Raw genomic sequence first — 11,444 nt, 5'->3', positions numbered from 1 at the left:
TCCAAATTCATCTCGAACTCTTAATATTAGTAAAATGCATTTGACTGTCACACATTCTGACCCTAGAAAGAGTAACAATGCTGTTTACTGCTTTGAATCAATGTCTTCTCGGTGTTAGCCTATGTAAGACTTTGTAGAATAAAGAAGAGAATCAAGAGATTGATGAGAGATATCGGTAGACAAAGAGAATGAGGAAGAAGAAAAGATTAGGTTATTGTTCCATAAGAATACATATTACAATGTAGGCTAAAGTCTATATATATCAAGGGAAAATTAGGGCTACACCCTCTACCAACCGATCGTATAAGTGATAGGGACAAGGAGAGAGATAGAACTAATCCCAACGGTGATAGTGACCCGTCCTAGTCTCCTTAAACACAACATAACCCGTGACTCCACTTGTTCCTCCTCTCTAACGGCTACAAGCGACATTCTAGATCCTTCTCATGGGCCTAAGGAGAGCAGGCCTCCTCATTGTCTTTACACACTTACATGACTCGGCCTTATTGCTTGGTTGTACGGACGGCCCCATAATTGTACGGACGGCCATGGCTGCCTTAGGCTTATTCTCTTGATCAATACTCCCCCTCAAGCTTAGCCGAGTGAAATGGCTAAGCTTGGAACCCGTGAAGCAGCACCTCATTAAAAAAACCTTGACTTAGAAAACCTCATGGGACAAAACCAAGTCAAGGGAAAAAGAGTGTGCTGTCCACGGATTAGGGAAGCTTGATCATGGCCGTGTAATGTCTACAAGTCCAAGTTTGCTGTAGATGTGATCACAAACCTTGGAGCTTGCAGACTTGGTGAAGATGTCAGCTAGCTGATCTTGACTCCTTGTGTGGCATGGTAACACCACTCCTTCTTCAATCTTCTCTCTCACCTTGTGGCAATCGCTTTCTATGTGCTTGGTCCTCTCATGAAAGACTGAGTTTGTGGCAATGTGGATAGCCGCTTCATTGTCGCAGTGCATGGTCATGGGCTGCTTTGTCTCGATGCCTAAGTCCTTGAGTAGGCCCTTCAGCCATGTCATCTCGTTAGTGAGCTTCCTCATAGCTCTATACTCGGCCTCGGCGCTAGAGCATGAAACCACCTTTTGTTTCTTAGACCTCCATGTAACCAGGTTGCCTCCAACAAACGTGCAGTACCCAGTGGTGGATCTCCTATCCAGCGTGTCGCCATTGTAATCCGCATCACAATAGCCAACGATTTCGGTGTTGTCATTCTTGCCCATCCAAATACCTTGACCCGGACTGCCCTTGAGATAGCTTAGGATCCTTTCGACTTGACTCCATTGGTACTTGCTTGGTGCCTTCATATGTTGGCTAACCTGATTCACAGCATAGGATATGTCAGGTCGTGTGATAGTAAGGTATATCAGCTTACCTACAAGCCGGCGGTAGCGTGTGACGTCTAAGAATGGCTCGTCCATTGGTTCCTTAGGTCGGCCTTCTTTTGCCCGTAAGCTCTCCCCCTTTCGCTTGAGCTGGTAATCTTCATCAAGGGGCGTAGCAGCCGGAGACACACCAAGCTTGCCAGTCTCCTCTAACAAGTCAAGAGTAAACTTGCGTTGTGAGAGGAAGAGTCCTTCCGGTGAGCGACAAATCTCAATACCAAGAAAGTATTTGAGTTCCCCAAGGTCCTTGATGTCAAATACCGACTTGAGAGAGTCCTTGGTGTCCTGAATGGCCGCCTTATCATCACCAGTCACGATGATGTCGTCGACGTATATGAGCACCACCACCCAACCAATAGAGGTGCGACGCGTGAAGAGAGTATGATCAGCCTCCGATCGCGTAAAACCATCAGTCTTGAGAGTGGAGCTTAGTTTGTGGTACCACGCTCGTGGGGACTGCTTAAGGCCATAGATGGCCTTACGTAGCCTCAAGACTTTTCCGGGTGTAACCATGTCTTCAAGGCCGGGAGGAGGCGTCATGTACACTTCTTCATCAGGTTCACCTTGAAGGAAGGCGTTCTTCACATCCATCTGCCATAAGTCCCATGAGAGGTTAACAGCAAGAGACAGCACAACCCGAACCGTATGGAGCTTGGCCACGGGTGCAAAGGTGTCCGTGTAGTCCGCGCCATAGGTTTGGGTGAAGCCACGGGCCACTAACCTGGCTTTATGCCGTTCAATGTCACCATTGCTCAAATACTTTATGGTAAACACCCATTTGGAGCTAACTGCCCGCTTGCCTTGAGGAAGATCCGATTCGTCCCACGTATGATTCCGGATCATGGCGCCAGTTTCATTCTTGACCGCATCTAACCAAACTTGATGTTCCTTAGCTTCATCATATGTCTGCGGGATCCAATTGGCGTCCACTTGGCCGAAGAAAGCTTGGTGATCAGCAGGTAACAGCTCAAGGGAACAAACGGACTGAATGGGATGAGCGACAGCTTGGCTGTTGTAATAGACACGCTTGTTCTTCCAAGTGGAGGGATCTGATCGAGGTCTGGTGCTCCGACGCAGGACTGGTGCCGGAAGTGGATCCACGCTAGGCAACACGGTGGACGTACCGTCCGTAGGAGCCGTCTCCGTGTTTTCCTCGGTAGAGGCCGCCGCCGGAGCATGCGTGTCCGTTGTAGGGCCAGGGACGGGAACACCGGTTATGGGTAGGCCAGACCCGAGAGATTCACCATCTTGGGCTGAACCATTGTCATTTGCATCTCCTTGGTCAGACCCACCATCGGTAGAATTTTGACTTAGTGTTGGCCGCACGGCACCCGTTGGTGGAGATGGGTTGCCAAGGTGATCAAGAAGGAACCGTAGACTCGAAGCTCGGTCATTAGGTGAGTGAGAGAGATCTTTAAGGCTGTTCCAATCCCTCTTGTCATGGTAGCCCACATGTTCTAGAAACCGGACGTCTCGAGAGACATATAGTCGACTTGTGGCCGGATCATAACATTTGTACCCCTTTTGTGTGGTGGAGTAGCCAATGAACATACACTTTGTACTTTTGGCATCCAGCTTACTCCTTTGTTCTCCTGGTACTAACACAAAACAAACACAGCCGAAAACTCGTAAGTGATCAAGAGATGGTTTAAATTTGTTTAGTACTTCAAATGGAGATAAGTCATGAAGAACTCTAGTTGGTGTTCGGTTGATTAGGTAGCATGCAGTCATCACGGCATCACCCCAATATCGTTTAGGAACACTCGAATGGAACATGATTGCCCGCGCCACTTCCATGAGGTGCCGGTTCTTCCTCTCGGCCACACCATTTTGTTGTGGCGTGTAGGGACAACTAGTTTGATGGAGAATGCCATGCTTGGAGAGATGTTCTTTGAACTTGCAACTTGTGTATTCCCCCCCATTATCAGACCTAAGTACCTTAAGTTTAGCATTGAAGTGATTAGTCACATAATTTTGAAAATTGATAAAGGCATCAAATACTCTATCTTTAGATGGCAACAAGGTAATCCAAGTGTATTTTGATTTTTCATCAATAAAAGTCACAAAATACTTGTTATTATCTCTAGATAGGCATGGTGATGTCCAAACATCTGAGTGAACCAAATCAAAACAATTCTCATAAATAGTAGTTGACTTAGGAAAGATAGACTTGCAATGTTTTCCAAGAATACAAGGTTCACAAGTAGAATTATCAAAAGAAATATTAGGAAACATCAACCCTAAAGCACGTGAATGTGGGTGGCCTAGCCTAGCATGCCACACCATATTCGAATCAACAACAAAACAAGACTTAGTAGAGGATAAATTTGGATCGGTTTTCTCTAGGACATAGAGATCTCCACTCCCTTGCCCTTCTCCAAGAACCTTTCCAGTCTCAATATCCTGAAAATAAACATTGTTAGGACCAAAGATTGCATAACAATTCAAATCATTTGTGGCCCTCTTAACCGATAGTAAATTGGAGGTAAAGGTAGGCATAAAGAAAGCTTTTGAGGTTTTATCAAATAGTTTCAAGTCCCCTATTCCCTTTACTGGTATTTGTTCTCCATTTGCAATAACAACATTTCCTAAGGCCGGTTTTATGTTGTCAATTAAACTAGGGTTACTAATCATATGATGTGAGGCTCCCGAGTCAATAACAAGCGATTTGCTAGGCCTAGAAGTAAAGAAAGAGATACCAGACTCCTTAAGTGAAGCAATGGAGCGGATGAGAGCCTCAAGGTCTGACTTCCTCACCACATCTCCGTAGGCTGCGGTCATGGCCACCTCATCTCCCTGCTTTGATGATCCGGCTCCTTTATCGCTAACTGCTTCCTTTGAGAGGTTGGCTTTGAACTTGGCCGGCTTGAGATGAGGATGGAGAACCCAGCACTTGTCTTTCAGATGACCCCGCTTCTTGCAGTAGTCGCACACCAACAACTTCCTCTCCTCTTGCTTGTACATTCCTTTGTTGGCCGAAGCAAGCTCCCCCTTACCGCTAAACAAATCAAGGGATCCTTGCTCTTTCTGAATTTGGGAGCAGATATCCTCAAAGGAGGGGAGCTTCTCTGCCCTTAGGATGTGCTTCAAGAGGTCGTTGAAGGACGGGTTCAAGGTAAGTAGGAGTCCGAAGACTTTGTCTTGCTCCTTTCTTTCGTTTAGCACACTTGCCTCAAGTGTACTTGGCCGCAACATGTCAAGCTCGGACCATAGTGCACGGAACTTACCAAGATGCTTAGTGAACTCCACATCATCTTGGTTAAGATCATTTATGGCCTTCTTGACCTCAAAGACTCTAGTCATGTTAGAGACATTACCATACACGCCTTTAAGTGTTTCCCACAGTTCCTTGGCCGTCTCGCAATATGAGTAGGCCTCAAGGATAGGCGTGTCCAGAGAGTTTTGGAGAACAGATAGGACAACTTGGTCTTCTTGGAACCATTTGGCCTTCCTCTCGCTCTCTTCCTCCGCTTCCGCCTCGGAAGCGTCCTCTCCTTTGGGGTTTTTCTTTGGGACATAGTCGGACTCGACATGACTCCAAAGGCCACGACCTCCAAGGGCGGTTCTTGTGGTTCTTGTCCACAGCAAGTAGTTTGTCCCCTTTAGGACAACCGGTGAAACAATGGGCTTGGCGTTTTCCATGGTCGGATTTCTATGGACCGATGGGTAAAGCTTTTACCCGGAGAATAAATGGGATGCGAGTAAGAAGAAACGAAGATAAGGAGACTAGAGTGTAGAAATGAGTAGGAGAATGAGATTAGACTGTAGAGAATCGAAGAACTTGCTCTGATACCATGTAAGACTTTGTAGAATAAAGAAGAGAATCAAGAGATTGATGAGAGATATCGGTAGACAAAGAGAATGAGGAAGAAGAAAAGATTAGGTTATTGTTCCATAAGAATACATATTACAATGTAGGCTAAAGTCTATATATATCAAGGGAAAATTAGGGCTACACCCTCTACCAACCGATCGTATAAGTGATAGGGACAAGGAGAGAGATAGAACTAATCCCAACGGTGATAGTGACCCGTCCTAGTCTCCTTAAACACAACATAACCCGTGACTCCACTTGTTCCTCCTCTCTAACGGCTACAAGCGACATTCTAGATCCTTCTCATGGGCCTAAGGAGAGCAGGCCTCCTCATTGTCTTTACACACTTACATGACTCGGCCTTATTGCTTGGTTGTACGGACGGCCCCATAATTGTACGGACGGCCATGGCTGCCTTAGGCTTATTCTCTTGATCAATAGCCTATTTCGGGATAAAATGGGTATAAGTGGTGTCTAAACACTTCAAATTAAACTTGAACACTTTAATTAGTCAAATGCATTGGATTGTTACATATTTTGACCCTATAAAGAGTAACATAGCTGTTTACTGCTTTGAATCAATGTTTTCTCTCGGTTTTAGCCTGTTTTCTTGGTTTACGCCTGTTTTGGGATAAAACGGGTTTAAGTGTTGTCTAAACATTCCAAATTCATCTCGAACTCTTACTACTAGTAAAATACATTTGACTGTCACACATTCTGACCCTAGAAAGAGTAACAAAGCTGTTTACTGCTTTAGATCAATGTTTTCTCGGTGTTAGCCTGTTTCGGGACAAAATGGGTATAAGTGGTGTCTAAACACTCCAAATTAAACTCGAACTCTTATATTTAGTCAAATGCGTTGGATTATTACATATTTTGACCGTATAAAGAGTAACATAGCTGTTTACTGCTTTGAATCAATGTTTTCTCTCGGTTTTAGCCTGTTTTTTTGGTTTAAGCATGTTTTGGGATAAAACGGGTTTAAGTTTTGTCTAAACATTCCAAATTCATCTTGAACTCTTACAATTAGTCAAATGCATTGGATTGTCACACATTCTAACCCTATAAACAGTAATAATGCTGTTTACTGCATTGAATCAATGTTTTCTTGTGTTACCCTGTTTCGGGACAAAATGGGTATAAGTGGTGTCTAAACACTCCAAATTAAACTCGAACTCTTATAATTAGTCAAATGCATTGGATTATTACATATTTTGACCGTATAAAGAGTAACATAGCTGTTTACTGCTTCGAATCAATGTTTTCTCTCGGTTTTAGCCTATTTTCTAGATTTAAGCATGTTTTGGGATAAAAAGGGTTTAAGTGTTGTCTAAACATTCCAAATTCATCTTAAACTCTTACAATTAGTCAAATGCATTGGATTGTCACACATTCTAACCCTATAAACAGTAATAATGCTGTTTACTGCATTGAATCAATGTTTTCTTGTGTTACCCTGTTTCGTGACAAAATGGGTATAAGTGGTGTCTAAACACTCCAAATTAAACTCGAACTCTTATAATTAGTCAAATGCATTGGATTATTACATATTTTGACCGTATAAAGAGTAACATAGCTGTTTACTGCTTCGAATCAATGTTTTCTCTCGGTTTTAGCCTATTTTCTAGATTTAAGCATGTTTTGGGATAAAACGGGTTTAAGTGTTGTCTAAACATTTCAAATTCATCTTGAACTCTTACAATTAGTCAAATGCATTGGATTGTCACACATTCTGACTCTATAAACAGTAACAACGCTGTTTACTGCATTGAATCAATGTTTTCTTGTGTTAGCCTGTTTCGGGACAAAATGGATATAAGTGGTGTTTAAACACTCCAAATTCAATAGGAACTCTTATAATTACTCAAATGCATTGGATTGTTATATATTTTGACCCTATAAAGAGTAACATAGCTGTTTACTGTTTTGAATCAATGTTTTCTCTCGGTTTTAGCCTGTTTTCTTGGTTTAAGCCTGTTTTGGGATAAAACGGGTTTAAGTGTTGTCTAAATATTCCAAATTCATCTCGAACTCTTAATATTAGTAAAATGCATTTGACTGTCACACATTCTGACCCTAGAAAGAGTAACAAAGCTGTTTACTGCTTTAGATCAATGTTTTCTCGGTGTTAGCCTGTTTCGGGATAAAATGGGTAGTAGTGGTGTCTAAACACTTCAAATTAAATTTGAACTCTTATAATTAGTCAAATGCATTGGATTGCTACATATTTTGACCCTATAAAGAGTAACGTAGCTGTTTACTGCTTCAAATCAATGTTTTCTCTCGGTTTTAGCCTCTTTTCTTGGTTTAAGCCTGTTTTGGGATAAAACGGGTTTAAGTGTTGTCTAAACACTCCAAATTTATTCCAAACTCTTACAATTAGTCAAATGCATTGGATTGTCACACATTCTAACCCTATAAACAGTAATAATGCTGTTTACTGCATTGAATCAATGTTTTCTTGTGTTACCCTGTTTTGGGACAAAATGGGTATAAGTGGTGTCTAAACACTCCAAATTAAACTCGAACTCTTATAATTAGTCAAATGCATTGGATTATTACATATTTTGACCGTATAAAGAGTAACATAGCTGTTTACTGCTTCGAATCAATGTTTTCTCTCGGTTTTAGCCTATTTTCTAGATTTAAGCATGTTTTGGGATAAAACGGGTTTAAGTGTTGTCTAAACATTCCAAATTCATCTTAAACTCTTACAATTAGTCAAATGCATTGGATTGTCACACATTCTAACCCTATAAACAGTAATAATGCTGTTTACTGCATTGAATCAATGTTTTCTTGTGTTACCCTGTTTCGTGACAAAATGGGTATAAGTGGTGTCTAAACACTCCAAATTAAACTCGAACTCTTATAATTAGTCAAATGCATTGGATTATTACATATTCTGACCGTATAAAGAGTAACATAGCTGTTTACTGCTTCGAATCAATGTTTTCTCTCGGTTTTAGCCTATTTTCTAGATTTAAGCATGTTTTGGGATAAAACGGGTTTAAGTGTTGTCTAAACATTTCAAATTCATCTTGAACTCTTACAATTAGTCAAATGCATTGGATTGTCACACATTCTGACTCTATAAACAGTAACAACGCTGTTTACTGCATTGAATCAATGTTTTCTTGTGTTAGCCTGTTTCGGGACAAAATGGATATAAGTGGTGTTTAAACACTCCAAATTCAATAGGAACTCTTATAATTACTCAAATGCATTGGATTGTTATATATTTTGACCCTATAAAGAGTAACATAGCTGTTTACTGTTTTGAATCAATGTTTTCTCTCGGTTTTAGCCTGTTTTCTTGGTTTAAGCCTGTTTTGGGATAAAACGGGTTTAAGTGTTGTCTAAATATTCCAAATTCATCTCGAACTCTTAATATTAGTAAAATGCATTTGACTGTCACACATTCTGACCCTAGAAAGAGTAACAAAGCTGTTTACTGCTTTAGATCAATGTTTTCTCGGTGTTAGCCTGTTTCGGGATACAATGGGTAGTAGTGGTGTCTAAACACTTCAAATTAAATTTGAACTCTTATAATTAGTCAAATGCATTGGATTGCTACATATTTTGACCCTATAAAGAGTAACGTAGCTGTTTACTGCTTCAAATCAATGTTTTCTCTCGGTTTTAGCCTCTTTTCTTGGTTTAAGCCTGTTTTGGGATAAAACGGGTTTAAGTGTTGTCTAAACACTCCAAATTTATTCCAAACTCTTACAATTAGTCAAATGCATTGGATTGTCACACATTCTAACCCTATAAACAGTAATAATGCTGTTTACTGCATTGAATCAATGTTTTCTTGTGTTACCCTGTTTTGGGACAAAATGGGTATAAGTGGTGTCTAAACACTCCAAATTAAACTCGAACTCTTATAATTACTCAAATGCATTGGATTGTTATATATTATGACCCTATAAAGAGTAACATAGCTGTTTACTGCTTTGAATCAACGTTTTCTCTCGGTTTTATCCTGTTTTCTTGGTTTAAGCCTGTTTTGGGATAAAACGGGTTTAAGTGTTGTCTAAATATTCCAAATTCATCTCGAACTCTTAATATTAGTAAAATGCATTTGACTGTCACACATTCTGACCCTAGAAAGAGTAACAAAGCTGTTTACTGCTTTGAATCAATGTTTTCTCGGTGTTAGCCTGTTTCGGGATAAAATGGGTATAAGTGGTGTCTAAACACTTCAAAATAAACTTGAACTCTTATAATCAGTCAAATGCATTGGATTGTTACATATTTTGACCCTATAAAGAGTAACGTAGCTGTTTACTGCTTCAAATCAATGTTTTCTCTCGGTTTTAGCCTGTTTTCTTGGTTTAAGCCTGTTTTGGGATAAAACGGGTTTAAGTGTTGTCTAAATATTCCAAATTCATCTCGAACTCTTAATATTAGTAAAATGCATTTGACTGTCACACATTCTGACCCTAGAAAGAGTAACAAAGCTGTTTACTGCTTTGAATCAATGTTTTCTTGGTGTTAGCCTGTTTCGGGATAAAATGGGTATAAGTGGTGTCTAAACACTTCAAAATAAACTTGAACACTTTAATTAGTCAAATGCATTGGATTGTTACATATTTTGACCCTATAAAGAGTAACATAGCTGTTTACTGCTTTGAATCAATGTTTTCTCTCGGTTTTAGCCTGTTTTCTTGGTTTAAGCCTGGTTTGGGATAAAACGGGTTTAAGTGTTGTCTATACATTCCAAATTCATCTTGAACTTTTACTATTAGTAAAATGCATTTGACTGTCACACATGCTGACCCTAGAAAGAGTAACAAAGCTGATTACTGCTTTGAATCAATGTTTTCTTGGTGTTAGCCTGTTTCGGGATAAAATGGGTATAAGTGGTGTCTAAACACTTCAAAATAAACTTGAACACTTTAATTAGTCAAATGCATTGGATTGTTACATATTTTGACCCTATAAAGAGTAACATAGCTGTTTACTGCTTTGAATCAATGTTTTCTCTCGGTTTTAGCCTGTTTTCTTGGTTTAAGCCTGGTTTGGGATAAAACGGGTTTAAGTGTTGTCTAAACATTCCAAATTCATCTCGAACTCTTACTATTAGTAAAATGCATTTGACTGTCTCACATTCTGACCCTAGAAAGAGTAACAAAGCTGTTTACTGCTTTAGATCAATGTTTTCTCGGTGTTAGCCTGTTTCGGGACAAAATGGGTATAAGTGGTGTCTAAACACTTCTAATTAAACTTGAACACTTTAATTAGTCAAATGCATTGGATTGTTACATATTTTGACCCTATAAAGAGTAACATAGCTGTTTACTGCTTTGAATCAATGTTTTCTCTCGGTTTTAGCCTGTTTTCTTGGTTTAAGCCTGGTTTGGGATAAAACGGGTTTAAGTGTTGTCTAAACACTCCAAATTTATTCCAAACTCTTACAATTAGTCAAATGCATTGGATTGTCACACATTCTAACCCTATAAACAGTAATAATGCTGTTTACTCCATTGAATCAATGTTTTCTTGTGTTACCCTGTTTCGGGACAAAATGGGTATAAGTGGTGTCTAAACACTCCAAATTAAACTCGAACTCTTATATTTAGTCAAATGCGTTGGATTATTACATATTTTGACCGTATAAAGAGTAACATAGCTGTTTACTGCTTCGAATCAATGTTTTCTCTCGGTTTTAGCCTATTTTCTAGATTTAAGCATGTTTTGGGATAAAACGGGTTTAAGTGTTGTCTAAACATTCCAAATTCATCTTGAACTCTTACAATTAGTCAAATGCATTGGATTGTCACACATTCTAACCCTATAAACAGTAATAATGCTGTTTACTGCATTGAATCAATGTTTTCTTGTGTTACCCTGTTTCGGGACAAAATGGGTATAAGTGGTGTCTAAACACTCCAAATTAAACTCGAACTCTTATAATTAGTCAAATGCATTGGATTATTACATATTTTGACCCTATAAAGAGTAACATAGCTGTTTACTGCTTCGAATCAATGTTTTCTCTCGGTTTTAGCCTATTTTCTAGATTTAAGCATGTTTTGGGATAAAACGGGTTTAAGTGTTGTCTAAACATTTCAAATTCATCTTGAACTCTTACAATTAGTCAAATGCATTGGATTGTCACACATTCTGACTCTATAAACAGTAACAACGCTGTTTATTGCATTGAATCAATGTTTTCTTGTGTTAGCCTGTTTCGGGACAAAATGGATATAAGTGGTGTCTAAACACTCCAAA

Source organism: Camelina sativa, chromosome 6 (genome assembly GCF_030686135.1).
Source record: "Camelina sativa cultivar CO46 ecotype springtype chromosome 6, ASM3068613v1".
In the NCBI taxonomy this organism is placed as follows: Eukaryota; Viridiplantae; Streptophyta; class Magnoliopsida; order Brassicales; family Brassicaceae; genus Camelina; species Camelina sativa.
The sequence above is the reverse complement of the archived record's forward strand: the minus strand, read 5'-3'. Positions refer to the sequence as shown.